The 20,065-nt window shown below is 38.9% G+C and overlaps 1 protein-coding gene across 1 annotated transcript in view; it reads right to left on the bottom strand.

The window, feature by feature from the left end:
- The window catches only part of esrrga (estrogen-related receptor gamma a), a 150,170-nt gene extending 147,676 nt beyond the window's left edge, over positions 1 to 2,494 (bottom strand). The window contains exon 1 of the mRNA XM_084719355.1: positions 2,398 to 2,494. The gene's annotated coding sequence lies outside the window, so the exon portion shown is untranslated. The remainder of the gene's footprint in view (positions 1 to 2,397) is intronic.
- Positions 2,495 to 20,065: the final 17,571 nt, after the last annotated feature.

Consider the following 20,065-nt stretch of genomic DNA (forward strand, 5'->3'; position numbering starts at 1 on the left):
TATTTCAGAACCTGCAGACTGGCAGTAAATTGTTAACCTGAAGGCCAAACTTGCTTTTCAATCATTTTACTCATTCTTTTCTCACTTTTTTTACTCTTATTTTCAATGCAAATTGTCACACTGTGACTATTCATTACATTGTGTGTGTAGAAAGTTTGAATTATGCTTATATACTTATATGCTGCATGTAGTGCCCAAAGGTCTAAGCAGTATACCATATAATTGCAGTTTCCCTGATTTGAATCCAACCAGGGACCTTTGTTGCTTCCCTTTACTGAACTGTGAACTGTCCAACAAAACCAAAATACCAAACAAAATGTAATTGTGTAATTCTTGAAATGCCTACAGAAATGTAGGCTGGTTTTGTTTTTCTCATATGGCAAGTGAAAATTATGTTGGAGCTCAAACTAAATCCAAATAATTACATCAATGTAACTTTCTCTTTGACTCTCTCCACTGTCTCACCCTCCCTCTGCCTCTCCCTCTGCCTCTGTCTCCCCCTTATCTGTCTTTCCTAGTGGGAGTGAGACAGATTAACGTTAGCGCTGGTTTTACTTATCATACTGTAGCCAGCACAACCCTGCAAGGGATAGAGTGGAAGCAAACTGCATCGCCATTCAGCACAGGGCGCAAACACAGCACTACTGCAACTGCACAAATCACATGTACATACTGTACATAGACACATGAAGTGGCACACTTCACTGCATGTTCAGTTGGTGGGACTGAGCAAAGCCTTTCCCAAAACTTGAAGATTTGATTTAAGACTCTTTCTCTTAATATTGAAGAGGCTACAAGTCATTACTATGAAAGGAAATTAATTTTCCACAAAGTAATTGTAACATTTTTGTTTCTCAATACGCAAGTGTCTCATACAAAGACAGTTTTATACCTGGTATTGAATATTCTCTCAATATTTTTGTTTCTATGTCTACACAAATTAAAATATTTTCATGCATCTGTATGACTGCTCGAGTAAATGTGTTGTGCAGTCATTGGTTTGGAAAACAACCCCCCTGTGTATGGGTGTATGAGAATTTATGTGCACCTATCTTTGTGTATTACTCAGAGGTCCCTCCGCCCTCTGATACACAAACACACAAGCACAAACATTCACACACAAACAGTTAGAGCTTAATGAAGCAGAACTCAGCCTGGTGCCCATTAGCCTGATAATTAATAATTTCTCCCTGCCTCTTAACACACTTATCAACTTGCAGAGGAGGTTGTATGTTTGTGTATGTGTGTCTGTTTGTGCCTGCCAGTGCCTGTGCACTCTGCTAGATAAGAGATGTGGTTGGTAGTGGTGTACATGTATGTCAGCATGTTTGCATATATGATAGTTTGTATGTTATCCTCTTATATGACAAAATCATCTAAAATACACTCAGTTGCCAGTTTATTAGGCACACCTCGATGTCCTGATTTGTTTATGTCTGTTACAGATTCTAGAGGAATAGACATTGAAACTGTAGCCAAACATGTCATGTTGCTGATATACTGATATGTCAATCAACAAATCAATCATTTCACTGTCTATTTTTGTTGAAAACTGTATTTCACACAGAAAAAAATAGGTGACACACCAAATCTCTAGATCTCTAGTCACTGCAGCTGCCCATGAGCCACGCTGCTCATGCAGGCTGTGGGGTTGCTCTCACCTGGTCATAAAAAGCAACAGGTTCCACACACTGCTCACACAGTCAGTGTGGCCAGGGTGTTATTCAGCAGCACAGAACACACCCACTGAACCTGAGAACAAATAGAAATGAAACAGCCTGTAGAGCCAGAATATTTTCACATCTAACTAAGTGAATAAAGGGTTTATTTTGACTAAACCATTATTTGTGATTGTTTTAACAGTGGAAAGAGAAACGATGATGGATTTGGTGAGTTTTATTTTGTTTTTCTTCTGACTTTGAACGAAGTGTGTTTACCATGGGTTAACAAGGTAATTAAACTTGTCTTAGTTTGGTAAAAGACAGAAACTTGGATTCAGAAAGTGTACGGTAAGAATGTTTCCTTTCTTGACATTTTGTGAGTTTATTTTGTTTCTTTATTGGACCTAGCAAATGTACGTAGCGACGTAGTTAACATGTTATCACTGTGCGATCAGATCAACTGAAGGTGACTTTAAAGAGGAAGAAAGGCAACAGATTGTGTCAGATCACAGAACTGTTTCATCTGGTGGTTAAACACACACTGTCTGCATCAGTACCAGTGACTACTCCACCATACACACAAACATATACTTAAGACACCTGCCACTTGAGAACCCTTGACTGCTCCTTAGGTTACATACATATCATCATTCTCCTATGTCTGCTTGCTGTAGTGTCAGTATTTCAAGAGAGAGAGGGAAAGACAGGGACAAACTCAAGATTGCAAGTTATGTACCATGATTTTACGGACAGGGATCCATTCTGCGTCATCCCCTTCCTCTTTTTCACGCTTCTTCTTCCTTCTCTGTGTCACTTATTCTCACCGCTGCGATCTGGATACAGGTGGAAACAGAGAGAGACACAGACAGAGACAGAGAGGGAGAAAAAACGAAGGGAAAAGCAGGGAAAAAAATTAGGAAAAAAGGTCAGACAGCAATGTTATTTTGTTTTCTCTTTCAGCAAACCTCATTCCTTCCTTCTCCCCCTTTTTTCTTTCCTTTTTTCATTTCTTCATGTTCTCCTCATCCCCTTCACTGTGCTCACTCTACCTCCATCCCCTCCTTCACCTCCCTTCTCTCTATCTCTGTGAATACAACATCAAAAGCCTCTGAGTTAGATGGGGAGTGACAGTGTTTGCTATTGGTATGCAGGCAGACATGTCTGCTCGAAAGTGTTAGTCTGAAGGCCTTGGCTAAGTGTTTGTCAAGACTTAAAGCCATTGTTCTCGTCTCCTCTCCTCTCAGATCTTAGACCTCTCCCTTTCTCTCTCTCTATCTCCCTCTCTTGCTCCACTTTTGTACTTTGATGGAACATTTTACTGTTGTGTGTGTATGTGTGTATAAGGAGGCTGTTATGTGTGTGTGTGTGTGTGTGTGTGTGTGTGTGTGTGTGTGTGTGTGTGTGTGTGTGCGCGCGCGCACGTTGGGAGAATTTGTTCACCTTTATGGTTATGTTTATATGTGCAGGAATTTTAACAATAAGCCATCCACTTGTTGCAATTGGTAGAAGACTAGATTCTGCCAAACATAAATAAAGTCCAAGTCTTTTTATGTTTAAGTGATGATGTCATGTTGTTTCTAAGGCTCTACTGATTATCTAGATTTTATTCTATAGTTACAGAGTGACTGGATAAAAAGTGTTCAGTTTGCATGAATATTATGTCACAGAAAGTAAGTTTAAAATAAGTCAATGAATAAAATGTGTCTAACATTAACTTTCAAGGCAGTCCAAATATGATCATCATTTATCAGGGCTTTCCAGAGATCATGTCTGTGAGCACTGGTCTTTTAACTGTAGAATATGTATTGTGTTTATGTAATAAGGTGAAACAGTGCAAAAAAACATACTGTGGTCAAAATGTTATAGATCTCATTAGGCTGACCTTTAGGAGATGCAAAACTATCTGTAAGAAACCGGTACAATGTATATCTGATACCACATAATGAATAGTACACATTTGTTTCTTGTTGAATTAGTACCACTTGTCAAAGATGATATACAACGTCCATCAAAGAAATCTGAATTCCCCTACTGACATGCTACTCATGTTAACACACACACATGATTCTTATGTTGTGTTCAAAATCTTTTTGCTTTATTTTGGGCAGAACATTTTACGTGACACAATCTCTACCCTTCAAACAGCACATCAGAGTGTTTTGCTTGATGGAGAGAACTGCTAAAACAACATAAGGGAAAGCCTAGAACAGTTATTGTGACCAAAATGCAAAGCTTGGTGACAGTAGCTTGGTTCCAATACTTGGAATGTCAAGTATTGACGTGGTCAGGAGCTATAAGTATGGTACAAGTACACTTGTCCTGGTGGAAAAGAAGTTAAGGTTGTTTTACTTCTAGAAGTGTTTATGATCTGGTGTAAACACAGAGTTTGGATGAAAATCAATTTATCTGTCATCTGATGCCCAGCAGATCCAACAGCCTACTAGTCAACTATTGTACATCATTCAACCTCCACTGGCATAAATGTCTTCCAATTTCTGTTAGTGTGAGTGTGACTAAAAGTCATACATTCTGCATAACGGTGTTTCTCTTTACAAAAAGTTGTTTGCTGGGTTAAGAAAATACTATCTATATGAATGAAGAGCTAAACCTGAAGTTCTCAAACTGCAGGGCAGACCCCACTAGAATGGCACACAGACACTGCAGGTGGGTTTTGCGCTCACCTTTATTTCACTAAAATTCAACCTTTTTATTAGTTAGTTCATTGTTTGACATCTTTGATTAAGTTGAAAAATGAGGGGTGTTAAGTGTGAAATTCTTTTGGTTTCTTAAGAAGGGCATGCCACAAAAAGTTTGAGAAACACTGAGCAAAACAGTGAAACATAGCAAGTAGTTGTAGAACACCTGTATGCTCCTCTTGCTGCCTAATGATTGTCTGGGGATTTCTAAATGCAAAGTAGTTGCTAGAATGGCAGGAATAACAGCCGCTAACAAACTAGGGATGTTAATGATTGATCATTAATTACTGTTTAACCGATTAAAAATTGTGTACTATTTCTCCAGATTTTTTCAGGTTTTCTCACATTTTGGTCTGCCTTCTTAGAATGGCAATATGGATGATGATTCTGATTCTGTTACTTTAAATTGTTTCACATAATGTTTCACATAACTAGTTTGCCGCTACAATTGTTTAAATACAACTTTTAAAAGAAAGATGTGCATTTTATATCTTATTAACTATTAATCAATTGTTAAAATTCACAAAATGTGCAACCCTATAACAAACCTACACTCCCTGAATTTTTTTTAAGACCATGCCCTCTCCTCTCCTTCTTTATTTTCTTTTTTAATTGTTCTAATTGTTTCCACCCAGTTTTAACAACAAAAGCTGAGAGATCGTCATAGTGACACTACTTCCACAGGAAACAATACACACTAAGACGCTTTGCTTTGGTCTTCTTTGGTCTGACACTGCTGTTCTTATTCACTGACACACTCAAATCTACCCAGTACATTTACTGTCACACCAACAACTTCACAAGTTCACCCTTTTCTCCACTCAGTACACATTGATTGTCACTATCTGCCACCATAGATAGTAATTAGTCTTTCGCTCACCCTCTCTCATGCTTGCTAAAGTTACATACTCATTATTAGGGGTGCAACGGATCACAGCTGGCCATTTTTCATTAAAACATTAAAAAAATATAAGGTGGTACAATTAATAAAATTAGCTCTTTTAAAGGTGCTGCTCTCTGTTCATTTCCTTTCATTTTCCGTTCTCCTGTTTTCTTCCTCTTTTATCCCTCCATTTTTTTCGTTGCCCTTTGTTAGTTTCTCTTGACTCTCACCCTCACACTCCTCCTCGTTTAAATCTCTCCTATCTTCCCTTATGTGCTTCCCTCTGTCTCTCACTGTTAAACTTGGAGCATTTGTGTGTGTGTGTGTGTGTGTGTGTGTGTGTGTGTGTGTGTGTGTGTGTGTGTGTGTGTGTGGTTTGGGGGGTAACACACTCCTACCAGGGTTACACTCAAGGCCTGGAAACAAAAAGCAGCTCTTTCTTTGAAGTCCAACCCATCGTTCTATAGGGTGGAACTGTTAATCACTGATAACCCTGCAGCATCTCATCTCTCCCTCTCTCCCCCTGTATCTCACCCCCATTCTGCCATTGTTGCCTCCTCTCTCACTCATCTCTTCACCTCATACCTCTCTCCCTTTCTTATTGTCTAAGTGGTATTTCTCTTCTGTCACTGTCCTTTTCTCCCTCACTCTTCATTCATTCAGTTTTCACAAGAGACTTAGCATCTTGTCATGGTGTTTGGCTGATCACCACTGGTGTGTGAGTGTGTGTTGTGTTGGTAGGTACTGTCAGTAGTGTGGCAGTGAGCCTAGTGGTGCCAGTAAAGCAGATTATGAGTTGATTTTGGCGAAGGAAGCTGGTAATTCCTTTAAACCAACAAAGCCGTTTCATTAGCCCCCCGCTGCTGAAAACAGACAGTGTAATGCTCCCAAAACACAGGAGAGAGCACAGCTAAACATACACGCTCGTACCCAGCACCATCTCAAACCATGTCAATATGAAAGTAAGCACACTTGCTTATATAATGTTTGACTGTCTACATGCCTATTCTGTAAGCACGCACACACAGAGGGTCACAAATTTACAGACTGCTTCCAAAAAAGGGTATGTGTGTCATCATCTGTGCTATCCTGTGTGCTGAAACTTCTTAACCCCCCCCCCAAAAAAAACAAAAACAAAAAAACAAAAACAAAGAGATGCCTGTATATATGACCTCACAGGTGGTGAGGAAGGCGTCGACAGTACAGCTAGTGCATTTTGAAAAGAGAACTGGTGGTAAACTAACTGTGCATTGTGCATTGTGTCACCATGGTAGTTTCAGATGCTTTGTTTGTCACTTTGTGCAGGCGCAGTGAGAAAAAAGGCACTGACATCAGGGAAATGACCTGTGGCTTCCGATTGTGTGAGAACTTGACAACAGCTGACCAAAACTGACCTGTCAGAAATTTGCCAAACGTCTGACAGCCATTCAGGAACAGCTGATCGATCCTCGCAACTACCTGTGCACTGCATTGAAAACAACACCCGATGAAGCTCAAATTTGGTCAGACTCTAATATGACTCATGAGAGTGTAAGCCCAGCTTAAGGTTGGGGACAGATTTCCTTCACAGTTAAAAAAAAATAAACTAATGTTCACCATTGCTTTGGTGCTGGACATGAACCACGACCTAGAGTGAAAAAGCCATAAGGTTTGTAAATTGATTACCTTGTACATTTATACTCAGTAGGACAATTAGCAGTCCTTTCACATAAACACAAGTCATTTGATTCAGCGTGATTGAGCTAGTAAAAATATTGCTTATTCCAGCTTTACAAATTCCAGTTTATGTTTGATTTCAGTCAATGGTACAAATGGACAGCAGTGGGCACAACGGGACACAGACAGTAAGGCAGACAAACTGGCTTACAGACAGACTAACAGACAGAGTGGCATGCAGACAAGCAGACAGTAGATTTGGGCTCTATGACCTGCTGCTATGGGATACACACAAACACACACACACACCAGTTGGGATATCCAGACCTGCCACTGAACAGGATTACCTCTGTCATGGGAGGACTGGTATCCCCTCATCAGCACACACATACACACAACACACACACACACACAGACACAACACATCATAATGGTTCACTGGGCAAGCTGATAAGAGAGTGTGTGTGTGTGTGTGTGTGTGTGTGTGTGTGTGTGTGTGTGTGTGTGTGTGTGTGTGTGTGTGTGTATTAAAGCGTGTAGTGTATGTGTGTGTTGAGAAGTCTCTGATGGCAAGGATTAGGGACTCTTGACTCTCTCAGTCTCTCAGTGAAGAACCAACCAGCACAAAAACATGCTCTCACTCACACACACACACACATACACACACACGCGCACACACAGAGGCAGTGGTACAGTACAGAGTGCTGCTTTAGATTTCACTTTAGTGCTTGCTACAGCACATTTGACTCCACAAAATATTATGTACAGTAAATTCCAGTTGATTTATCGAGGCTTGTGGGACACAAGCAGATAATCTGTTTCTTTCTGACACTACAGTGAAAACAGAAATATGCTGTAGTACAAGAATAATGTCATGCTCTCTTAATATTTCTATTTGATTGGCCTTATTTATCTATTTATTTATTTATTCATGTACAACACCAGTTTATAGTATAATTGTTTGGATGCTGCATTGTAAATATACAAAATTGGAAGACTATTTCAATGTTGTAAAGGGTTAGTCTGGCTTACCAAAGTCACACAATAACACACACAAGCTAACTGATTAAGCCAGCGGTAGACAAGCAACTGTGTTTGGCAAAAAAAAATTCTAGAGATATTCCAATACAATTTTTTCCCTCCCAATACTGATTCTGATTAAGTATCAAGTACCAATGCAATACCAGTGCATTTAAATATTACATATTAGTTTTTAACAGCTGTATACTATTCACTGTGTATGGATGTGATATTAATTCTAATATTGTTCTGTGGCTGGATTAGGTTAAAACCTTTGTAAAATGTGAAACTAATACATACATAGAAAGAATAAATACCATAGAACATGACTTTGCCATCCTGGGGGGTGGGGGGGCATAGAGGATGCTGCTGGGAAGAAGCAGTGTTGTATTTCGGGGTTAATAAAGGACATGGTATAAAGCATCAAAATGTAATAAACCATGTAATAGCGTATGTTTAATTTTGAATTAGAAGTGATATAAGCTCCTCTTTACAAGGGATGTCATGAGAACCCATACTTTGGTACTAAGTTGATGCCAAAATTGTGATAGTAATTGTTTTTTTACAGTACCAAAGCTAGCGGAGGTACTGGAGATGAAATTCTTGCTGACCTGACAGACACAGCAGATACACCTATGGGTTCTGTAGTCTGCTGTTAAATACCAAAGGAAGAAGAAAACACAGCGGAACAATAACAACTGCACATGTAAGACAGTGACATGCAGTTACAGGCACAGCTCTACCTCGACTCATCGGAAAGAAAAATAATAAACAGAGTCATCTATGTACGCAGGAGATTCTGTGTTGATGTTGTGTGATTCGCAATAACCAGTATGAAAACAGTAACATCAAACTTTTTAGAAGAAAGCACACTTCCAGCCTACTAACTTAGCAAAGCAGCTCACAGACAGACATCCTGAGGGTGAGTGAGAGAGTTTCACCTCATGTCACTGTTACATTTACAAGGTATCCAAAGTGTTGTCCTTGTCATTCTGAAATACATGTTATCTTTAGTTTTGTCTGAGACAGCTGTACTGTTGTGTTATGTTCCACAATGTTTATAATGGCTAAACTCTGAAGACTGCCGTAACGCAGCCATACTGTAGCTCATCGGCTACCAACTTGTCACCTGTTATCAAATTTACAAAATATAACGTTAGCATTTTGTCTCTCACAATCTCAGTAAATTAAACTACTGCTGCACAAACTTTCCAGTCATGACAATATGCTTGCCTGAAAGCGTGTCAGGTGTAAAAACTTTCCCCTTAGTCCTTTTTTCCCTAGAAGTAGAGAAGACTTTTGTGGCAAAGGCAAATAACAATGGTTGAATCTTGTTTCTGTTTTGTGTTTTACCGTGGTATCGAATTGGGTATCAAGAAATCATGGAAATTCTCTGGCATTGGTATCAACTACTAAATTTCTGGTATTCTGACATCCATACTATTTACAAGTTTAAGTTAACCTCCCCTATCAGTTGACAATAAACTATGCTTATATTGCTTCATTTTGATTGCTATGATTCAATCCTAACAACTTAAAAAATAGGCCCAACCTGCAAATACATGGGGAGATGCTTGACTCACCCACAGGGCTGGTTGGTCAAACACAAACATACAAGGACTGACCACATACAGTACATGACACCCCTCTGACCTCCTACTGAGCTCACTATCCATGTAATGCAAAAAGTAGGAGCTTGATCCTTTTGAAACTGTTGGAGACGGTGTGATTCCTAACAGCAACTTTGTAAGGATTGCTCCTGCTTATATAATTACAGCACAAGAAACATGTCATTCTGATTTAGGAATTAGCCTATATATGGAAAAGGAGTGACACTCCTCTCTCAGACAGTCATGATACCATAAATTTAAATTAAAATGATCATGTCTTCCATATTCATAAATTTATTGGGATACAGTGAGTGGTATGCATCTGGATTCCAGTGGACAGCCCTCAGCAGAGACACAGAAAATGAGAGTAAAATGCAATGGAAGGAAATATAGAAATGGGAATAGCATGTCAGAATGAGAGAGAGAGCGGACAAGATGAATGTTAGAGAAAGAGAGAAGGAGCACTTAACCCCTGGTTAGTGGGGTCAGATCCCTGTGGTAGTGGGGAAAGAAGGTCCTTGCACATGCGCGCGTGTACACACACACACACACACACACACATAAACACACACAGTGAGAAATAGACACATACATGCATATACACAAAATCATTTTCATGCACACTGCAGACACTTTTCTGTGGTTTCAATTCTAGAGGGGGACAGCTGGACCTGAGAAGATCTCTCACCCTACAAAACCTCCTAGTTTCCCTCTCAGACACGAACGCACAAATACACGAGGGCTTTGGCATGGGAAAAACTCATCTCCCAAATTGCTGGCTACTCTTTTAACATTTACCAATATTTTCCTGTTTTCGTGTGTGTAGTTTCATGAAATGCAGAGAAAATACACTATGATATATGAGAGAGAGAAAGGAGGAAAGACAAACAGATGAAACACAGAAATAGAGATGGACAAAAAAGACAGAAAAAAATGAAGCAGACAGAAAGAAAAAGGGAAACAGACAGATACACAGAGAGCAGAAAGAGAGAGCAAGTGAGTGCAACTCAGAGAGAGAGAGAGCATCAATTATTTAGTGAAGGTAACGTGAAGCTTCCTTGGATCAGGCAAACTGCTGGCTCTTCCCCAGAGAAAAGAGAGAATGAATTAGAGTGAATTTATTAGAGACCGTGTGTGTGTGTATGTGTGTGTCAGTACAGTCCAGGCACCCACCCTACACACACATACACACAAACAGATCCTGAGAATCCCAAGCCTGTTTCCAGGTTCATTAATAAAACAGCAGCTCTTTATATGTGCTCTTCCCCTTGCTGTCTTGCCTTTCATCCTCTGTTTGTTCACACACACAGTGGGATTTTACTCTCTCTCTCTCTGTGTGTGTGTGTGTGTGTGTGTGTGTGTGTGTGTGTGTGTGTGTGTGTGTGTGTGTGTGTGTGTGTGTGTGTAAACTCCAACTGGGATTAGGGGATGGCCCGACTGTTTGTTCATCAGTCAGACAATAGTCGACCCCACTGTGGTACATATAAAAATCTGATCTCTCTTTCATCACAGGTAAAGGGAACACCACTAAATTCAAGCATTTCTGGGCGATTCAAGGTAAATTGTTCTTGTTGAGTCAAACTTCAGAATCAGTGTTTTAGATCTCTTGTATTAATCTCTAAAAGGATATACCATTTTAAAGTAATATGTTTAAAATTAATTTGTGGGGAAGTGCTACGCTCAACAACATCAACAAGTCCCAACTGTTACAAGTGACATTTAAGACAATCTCTTTTTAGGAAAACCATGGAGACTAGACTGACTGATGCTGGCCTGTATCGCTTGATGAAGAGTTAGGTGTTAAACTGCATTGCTGGCTTAATTTACATACATAAACTGTATAAACTGTATGAACTTAGTATAAGCAACGAAAGGTGCTGAAATGAGTTTGTGTAAGGACTTGAATGAAATTGAGCATACAGACAAGGAGTTGAGAGCACACAGTTCATTTAATAGAGATGAAGCTCAGAGGCACCACTCAAACTTTAGTTTATTACTCCAAGAGCATAGTTTTTTACAGTGTAAGAGAGTAGACTCGGCTGAACACGTTGCTGTAAAATATGTGTTTGTGTCAAAAATGTGGCAAATAGAGCGCTCTTGAAGTTTCTGGTCTCAAGTTAATATTGTTGTCAAATTACAGGTAAGGCGGATACAATGCCATTTGTTTTGCAGGTATTTAGTGTTAAACCAAGTTTGAAATTTTGACACTGGGCACAACCAATGTCTGCACAAAATGCCATAGAAATCCAGCCAATAGTTGTTGAGATATTACACTGACTAAAAATGACGACCTCATGGCAGCATTAGAAGATAATAAGTCGGGGATTACCAGAATTATTAGGATACATCTTCTGACGACCATGAATATCTGTACAAAATTTTGTGTTTTCCATCTCCATTACATGCTGGTGAAAAGGTCAGAGGATTACCAATGATATCAGAATTCATCCTTAAAGGACTGAATATATGTAGCAAATGTCATGACAATCCATCCAATAGTTATTAAGGTACCACACTCTGTGCCACAAATGTCAACCTAATGGTGGTGCTGGAAAACAGTCAGGGGATTACTGAGTAGAATTCATCTTTTAGGGACAATGAGAGTGGCAAGCCATCCAAAGGTTTTTGAGTTATTACAGAATCAAAGTGGTCGACCAACCCACAGATATAAAAAAAAAACATTGAACCATGAGGTGGGACAAGATTAGACTGGAATGAAAACTGTTCTTGCCAATTGGTAAAAAGGTTGTGTGGCAGTGGGAAAGGTCTATTACAAAGGGAGCAAAAATCTAAACAGACTCACATACCATACCCAAAATCATGAATCATTTGTTGTAGTCTGTCAGTCCATTTAGAGTTTTTACACCTTTTAGCAATAAGCCACTCCCATTTCCATGCCCCCTTTTAGCCAATTAGCATGGACATAAACAGACACCTTCATACACACTTGACCTCCATGCCAAATTTCAGTCTCCTAGGGTGAAAACTGAAGCCCCCAAAGGGTAGAGTTTGTGTTTAAAGAGACTGGTTCCCTTTAACCATCTTCACCATTCCTTTTCACCTGTTTTACTTTTTCCTCCCCTTTTCTCTCTCTCTCTTACACAAAGCTACACACAAACACATAAGGTCAACATTTTAACAGCTCTGGACTAGAGAGGATCATTCCAGTTTGCTGAGATGGAAAATGTGAGTCAGAGCAACACTTCCCTGGGTATTCTCCCTCTGTCTACCTCTGTCTGACTGTCAGCCTTTCTGTCTCACCTTTCTTCCTTTTCTCTGACACAACTTTACTCTTGCATCATAGCTCTTTCTGTTACACCATCTGGATGTCTCACTCCTTGTCAATCCTTATTTCATATTCTTCATTATTATTCTCATATTACAGAGGTCTCAGAGAAGCATTTTTTTTAGTTCTGTCTTTTTGTCAATTTATTGTGTAATTTATTTGACTTCTACAGCTTAGTTGAATGTTTGTGATTTGTTGAGGCATTTTGATACTTGAAGTTTAAGCAAGAGATTGTTGCAGATGTGTTGGCATACATTTCTGTTTATGGGCTTTATGAGTACAGGCATTTTATTTTTGTGAGAGGTGATATCAACCTACACACACACACACACACACACACACACATATATATATACAAACAGCAGAAGCTACAATATTTCGATCAAGGTAAAATGCGACAAACAACATTATAATAAAGTGCTGCATTGCTTCCAGATGTAAGAAAATATGGTTGTTTGGTACAGAGCCCAAGAAAAGTCACATCATCATCTTGATTTGAATCTTTTTTTTTCCTGTGAAAATCAAAATGATGATGAAAAAGGATCAGTCTGGTAAGTTCAGAAAAATACATCACTTTACTGTAGTGCAGCCTTTAAAACCAGGAAAAGACCATGTCACAAAATAATGATTTTCAAAAAGACAATATCAAAAATAGCACAATATATAAAATAATAATTAATAATTAATTCCTCAACGGTTATTTTGTTAGAGGTGATATCAACCTTTAATAACAACAGTGAATAATCTTCTCCTTACATTTCATGCCTGTCATGTTTACCATACATGCCTCTGATTTCTGATTTATCACACATCAAACAGATCATGCATCACTTCCTGCATATCAGAGGATTTTTCTCCTAGAAAGGCAGACGACAGATCTGACATGCTGAAGTTCAGCTGAAATAGACACAAGTTTAATCACTGTTCAATCATTTGAGTTGGAAATAAAGTAGAAAAACAGGCATTTATTACTTTCTGTATGGAGGGCATACAGACAGTCCTACTAATCCAATATTTTCCTTGTGTTTTTGATTTTCCTTTCCCTCAGGGCCAATCTCAATTCATTTTCTCCATCTTGCCTGTTTTGACTCAGAAGCTTCCTCTTTCTTTCTCTGTCTCATCTTTTCTACCATCTTACACAAACCAAATGTCTTCCTCTATATCTGTCTGTTTATTCCCTCTCTCTGGGTTTTGTGTGTCTGTAAAAATGTATTTGGAGCATCAGCTGAATAGCAAATATGAAACTGCATGTGAGGTATGTAACCCTCATGCAGAATTGTGTATGTTTGTGTGTCTGTGTGCACTTTTGTGTTAGTGTGAATTAGTGATTGTCTTAAGTCTGTGAATACATATGGCTGACTCAGTGATTCTGTCTTCAACACAGCAGCTGCATCTTATCTGCACCGCTGTGACGTGTGTGTGTATGTATGTGTGTATGTGTGTGTGTGTGTGTGTGTGTGTGTGTGTGTGTGTGTGTGTGCACGCATGATATCTGGAATAGGAATCTTAACAGTTTTCCACATTAGAGAAGAGGAAACGTCAGAATGCTATTGTAAGAGATCCACTTCCTGTCCGATAAGCAAAAATCTCTCTCTCTTCCTCTCAGCCTCTTACACACAAACACACAAACACACACACACACACACACACACACACACACACACACACACAGAAATCCTGACAAGCAAAATTTGCTCTCCATTTCTTTCCATTCTCCCTCTTTCTATCTTTTCGCCTTGGCTCTCCATCAGTCTCTGTTTCTCTCACTTTCTCTAATAAGCAGAGGTTTGCTGCTGAGGGCAGACAGGGCAGTGCAGATGAAAGAAAAGAGAAGACAAGCACTCAGAGGGAAAGACAGCAAGAAAGAGGAGCAATGAGTGTAAGTAAATAAGATTGCAAAAGCAAAATTGCAAAACACAAGGGTAAAATCGTTTTTGTTCCTTGAATGCTCGCATTGTAAATAAAAACTGAATAGTACAGTTGTAGAAATCAAACTAGATTATGGTTTGGTAAACAATTTGGGCTAAGAAAAGAAATGAGACACAGCTGTGACTGATCCCTTCAAAAGCTTTAAAGCAACTATGAGGACTATTTCAGTATTTACGAGTAATTATCCATTTCAATGCCTCTTTATAAGCAACACAGGAAAATTATATCATATGCAAGAATATTTGCTCCCTATGTGATGACTTTAAATGTGCAGGATGAGAAAACAGTGAACCAGCAACAGTGAGAGAATTCTCAGTATAGATTCAGTTATACAGGCCTAATCCAGTTACAGGCATCACACACACACACACACACACACACACACACACACACACACACACACACACACACACACAAACACACACACACACACACACACACACACACACACACACACACACACACGTAAAAGCAAAGAGCTGCATAAAAAACTGATCAGGATACCTGAACTTTGTGCATACTGAGTACAGATCTGATACCAGTGCATTAAAAGTTATATATTTTAAAAGCTTTAAACTACTAACCTTGTACGAATATGACATGATTGCTATCGTATCATAGTACATACAGCTACATACACACAGAGGATGTAAGCCATAGGACATCCTGGAAGCTGCTGGAAAGTAGCAGTATCCCATTTTAGGATAAATCAATTATGTGGCATCAGATCAGAGCATAGACTCCTGTGTTTTTGTATCTACATCGGAAGAACCCTAAAAAAACACTGATAGACAAAAATGCAGATGCTTCCACACACGGCATAAGAGGTCGCTGAATGGATTGAATATGACAATGGTATGAATCATATAATGATATGACCTTCACAGTTAAATGATCTCAATCCAGTTAAACACTTTCACAATTTATTTTGGAGCAACATGTTAGACAGAGCTTTCCTCCACCATCATCAAAATTCAAAAAGAGGAAATACCTTTTGGAAGAAAGCTGTAAATTCAGAGACTTGTAGAATCTGTGCCAAGTAGTTGGTTCTTATTAATGCACTTTTCATTGGTTTACTCTTTAATTTTTCATCCATTTGTATGTTTATATGAGTGTTTCTGACACTTATTAGAAGTAATATAAACTACATATAAACTATTAAAAGGAATATAAACTTAAGTACACCAAAATTAAACAGTCAGTAGACAGTATACTATGCCTATTATTGAATTTCTGATAGTTGAAACTTTGTTGGTCCATACCGTGATGAAACAATTAGTGATGTCCCGATACAACTTTTTCACTTCCAATACCGATATTGCAGCCTTGAGTATTGGCCGATACGATATCGATCCAATACGATATCAGCACGAATCATACATACTTTTATTACTTATTTTGTAGTGTGGAATGTTAGAAAAGGCTTGATCAAGTGATGTTACTCAAACAGAGAACAATAGTCAGCAACCAGAGTCACCTATGGATAGAAGTGCTGGAGCGGAAAATGGACTGCTTATCGGAGATTTTAGATGCAGTCCAATAAAATCCGATACTTGTTTTTTGGCTGATATCGGACCGATATCAATATCGGATCGGGACACCCCTAGAAACAATAGATAAAATCAAACCAATGAAAACATGGATTAAATATTATGTTGATATATAGACTACTACAGACGGCCTCTATTTGCTTCAAACTACAAAACTTCACTCAACAAAACTGAAATTGTAATGCATGTGACAAATGCAGTTTGTTTTGCTGAAGTTTTTGGCTGTATTGCACTTTGCCCCCTCACTTCTTTTTTTCCCTCCTCTTTCCACTCTTTTTCTTTATTATTCTCATTTCTAACTCACACCTCATCCTGTCCATTTTATCATCTTTAATCTCATGCCTCTCTTTCCCTTGTCTGCCTCCTTGTCATCTAAACTCAAATTTCTCTTTCTCCTCCTCCTTATCCTCTCTTCCTCTCCCCTCTTCTTTTTCAGCCTCTTCTCTTCCATCCTTTATTCATCTTCTTTTTCTCTCCTTACCATGACCCTGTCCCCTCTCCCTGTCCCATTTCCCCAGTTTCTCCATCCATCTTACTCTTTTCCCACCTTTTCTTTCTTTTCCTCGAGCTTTGGTCACTTCCTCTCCTACAATCCACTTTTACTCCCCATCTTCATTTTATTCTCCCCTCCTACTCTTCCAGTTGACCTGTGTTGACCCTTAGTGTTAACCGTCATGGTAACTGTGTGAATGTTTTCCCCTGCGGGTCCATGGACTATCAGTGGGTGGCTGCAGTCCACACAAATTGCCTCAACATGACACCCACTCCAATCTCCTTCCATGTCTCTGGAGTAAAGACCAGGACCTCTAGTTTAATGGTGTTAAAGTGGCAAAACTGGCCACTAACGCCTCCATGTCTTTTCACTAAAGCAAGTTAAATATGCTTTTAGGACCCTACATTAGTGAGACACTTTCAAAACATTAGTCAAACTTGTCCCTTGTCAGAAAATTATTCACAACACATCAATGACAAACAAATGCAAAAACAAAGTATTGTGATACCAGCAGATTCCATTTATCACCTGAGTAACAATGCACCAGTTTGGTATCAGCTATTTTTACCAATTTACTGCTCTTAAATTATGCATTAGCTAGTATCTGACTATAGCAGGACTCTATTAAATTAAGGTACATGTCTGTCTTTATATTACATTTCCTACCAACTGCCTACTGTTAACCAGAGTATTAAAAAGACTCTGTGATCATTATATGCCTAAAGTCTGCAGTCATTGTATGTGTATGTGTATATGTGTTTGTGGATGGGGGGGGGGGGGTTGGGGGCTACATGCATTTGCCTGTGGGTCACAGTAGGCCCATCTGTTGTAAACCAAACCGAATCAAACACACAGCTAGAAAAATTCTCCCGCAAACCTGACCTCACCGTACCCCTTCTCTCTCTGTCTGTCCCTCTGTCTCCTTCTCTTGTGCACATAAAATATACAAATGAGTCTGGCAGCTGCTTTGTGGGTTCTGCCATCTAGTGGTGCCGCAGTTACTGCGGTAGCACATCATACTTTCTACCTGACGTGTCAAGAAGGGAAGTCAAGATTTGTGAAACCCTTGCATGATTTCCTAATGAGTTTAAGTTAAGTTATTCAGAAATCTTTTGTGGGTCAGGGGTTGTCTTCTAGACACCATATCCACTGTTGCCTGCTGACAGTGACAGCATGGATAATGAGATTGACAGTGGCCCTCATTAAGTGACGAAGGTACCTATTTGGATAGCGATACTAACGTTCTTCAAATTTTACATGTTGGTTGTAGTAATAACTAGAAATTGAGAATGGAGAAATAGAGAAAAAAAGGACCACCTCTGCCACATTTAAGTACTGAAGTGCTATATAATATATTGAAAATTTAAAAAAATACATGAATTCATAGGTATTCATGATTTCAGGAAGGAAAGTGCTTTCTGCTGAAATTCTTGATCCTATTCTGGTGAACATCTTGGTCCTCTGTATGCCTAGGGAGCAGACGTGACCTGCACGGGTTTAGGGCTGGGCATCTAACTTCAATACTTTTATGGTACTGACCAAATTGCTTCAAAGCTGTCAAGTATGGAAAAATGCATGGTCATTTGATGCCAAATGAGGATATCTCATCAATGACAGTGAGCCAATAAGCGCAGAGCATGCTCATACCAAGATCTCATAATGCTTGTGATTGGCTGCCTAACATTACATGTAGTAGAGGCAAGCAGTAAAAACACAATGTTGGACAGGGATTGGTTTTTTTTTATCACCAGGTCTTTGAACAGCATCTTCTTTTAAAGGGCATAACATTATTATCATTTGTTCGTTTTGTCATCAGACCAGGTATTGAAGCTGAGGTATTGTTAAGAGTACTAGTATCGAACATTTTTGAACAATACCCAGTGACATTGATGTTGATTCCTAGACATTGATGTCGAAAGTAATGTTAGATAAAGAATACTTGTAAAAGTAGAAAATTGTAAACTTCCTATGACAGCTCACATTCAGTTGAAGGCATAATGTGGAAAGATGCCACTGCAGCAATGCTGCTTCACTAGATTAATCTATATACTGTATATACATACAGGCTGTGTGTGTGTGTGTGAATGTGCTTTCCGAGGGCTTCCCATTATCTTATGATGTGATCCATTGGCAATGATTTTTTCTCCAGTAGGTTTACTGTACTAATGCCTATGATTACTTAGGCCAAATGTGGTTACAAAGTACATAATATTAAGATACTCCAATGAACTGAATGAATATAGAACAGGCAGTGGTGGAGTGGGAAAAATATGAATAAGGAAAGTGAGACAGATTGTTTAAAAAAGGTACAAAATGTGAGGGCACATGTTCTTGCAGGCACTTCTTTACAAACAAAGTAAATCATTTCAGATTTCAAGATGTACAGTCAAGAATGCAAACCACATACCATAACTAGAGGATGACATTTAGACAATTTGACATCATACAATACATAACTTACACGCTTCTCTTTCATATCTACTTAACCTTTGGAAAAATATATTATTTTGACAACAGTACGATAAAACTTTCTGCCTAATCAGTTGTTATGTGCAAAACAAGAGATGAGCATGACAAACCTTACAACACTCACTGACACTACAATAACAATGATGCATTGATGCATGTATCAAATACATGACTTACTTAACTTCTTATACTCCTTCTAAATAGCCTACATATATTCCTTACAGTGACTCATTAAAGCTAATAGACCACAGCAACCACACTGATATAAAATAATAAGGTAAACACAGGTGTTACCAATGATACTAATTAAAGGCCCTCCAGTGAGACAACACCCATAACAGCAGCACCCTGACCGTTTGACCTTAATTAGCATCATTGGGGACACCTTTATTTACCCTAGGATTTCGTGTCCAAGTGGCGGCTTTATAAAAAAAAAAGTTGTTATTCAGCAAAATTTTAAAGCGAAGAACGGATGAGGAAATGCAAACAAGAAACTACCACACCAACCACTTATAAGTGAAAGCCCAGACAGGCCCTGTCCATGGTGCTGAGTGTCTGTGTGGACAGTCCCAGGATGCAGTATCAGCAGCTTCAGCTACATTCAGCCAAACAACGCACATAACAAATAAAACAACCACACCAGCAACAGCCACGGTCTGCTATTTTGCCACGAGCGAGTTAAAAGAAATAATAACACGTAGAAATTTCTTAAACAAACTTCAACAAAGTACTTTAAAACAGAGCAACACGTGGAAACAATGAATTACACCAAGATAATGAGTTACGTAAAGTTATATTTGACATACCACTTA

The sequence above is a fragment of the Lutjanus erythropterus genome, chromosome 1 (assembly GCF_056507025.1).
Source record: "Lutjanus erythropterus isolate fLutEry1 chromosome 1, fLutEry1.hap2, whole genome shotgun sequence".
NCBI classification, from domain to species: Eukaryota; Metazoa; Chordata; class Actinopteri; order Lutjaniformes; family Lutjanidae; genus Lutjanus; species Lutjanus erythropterus.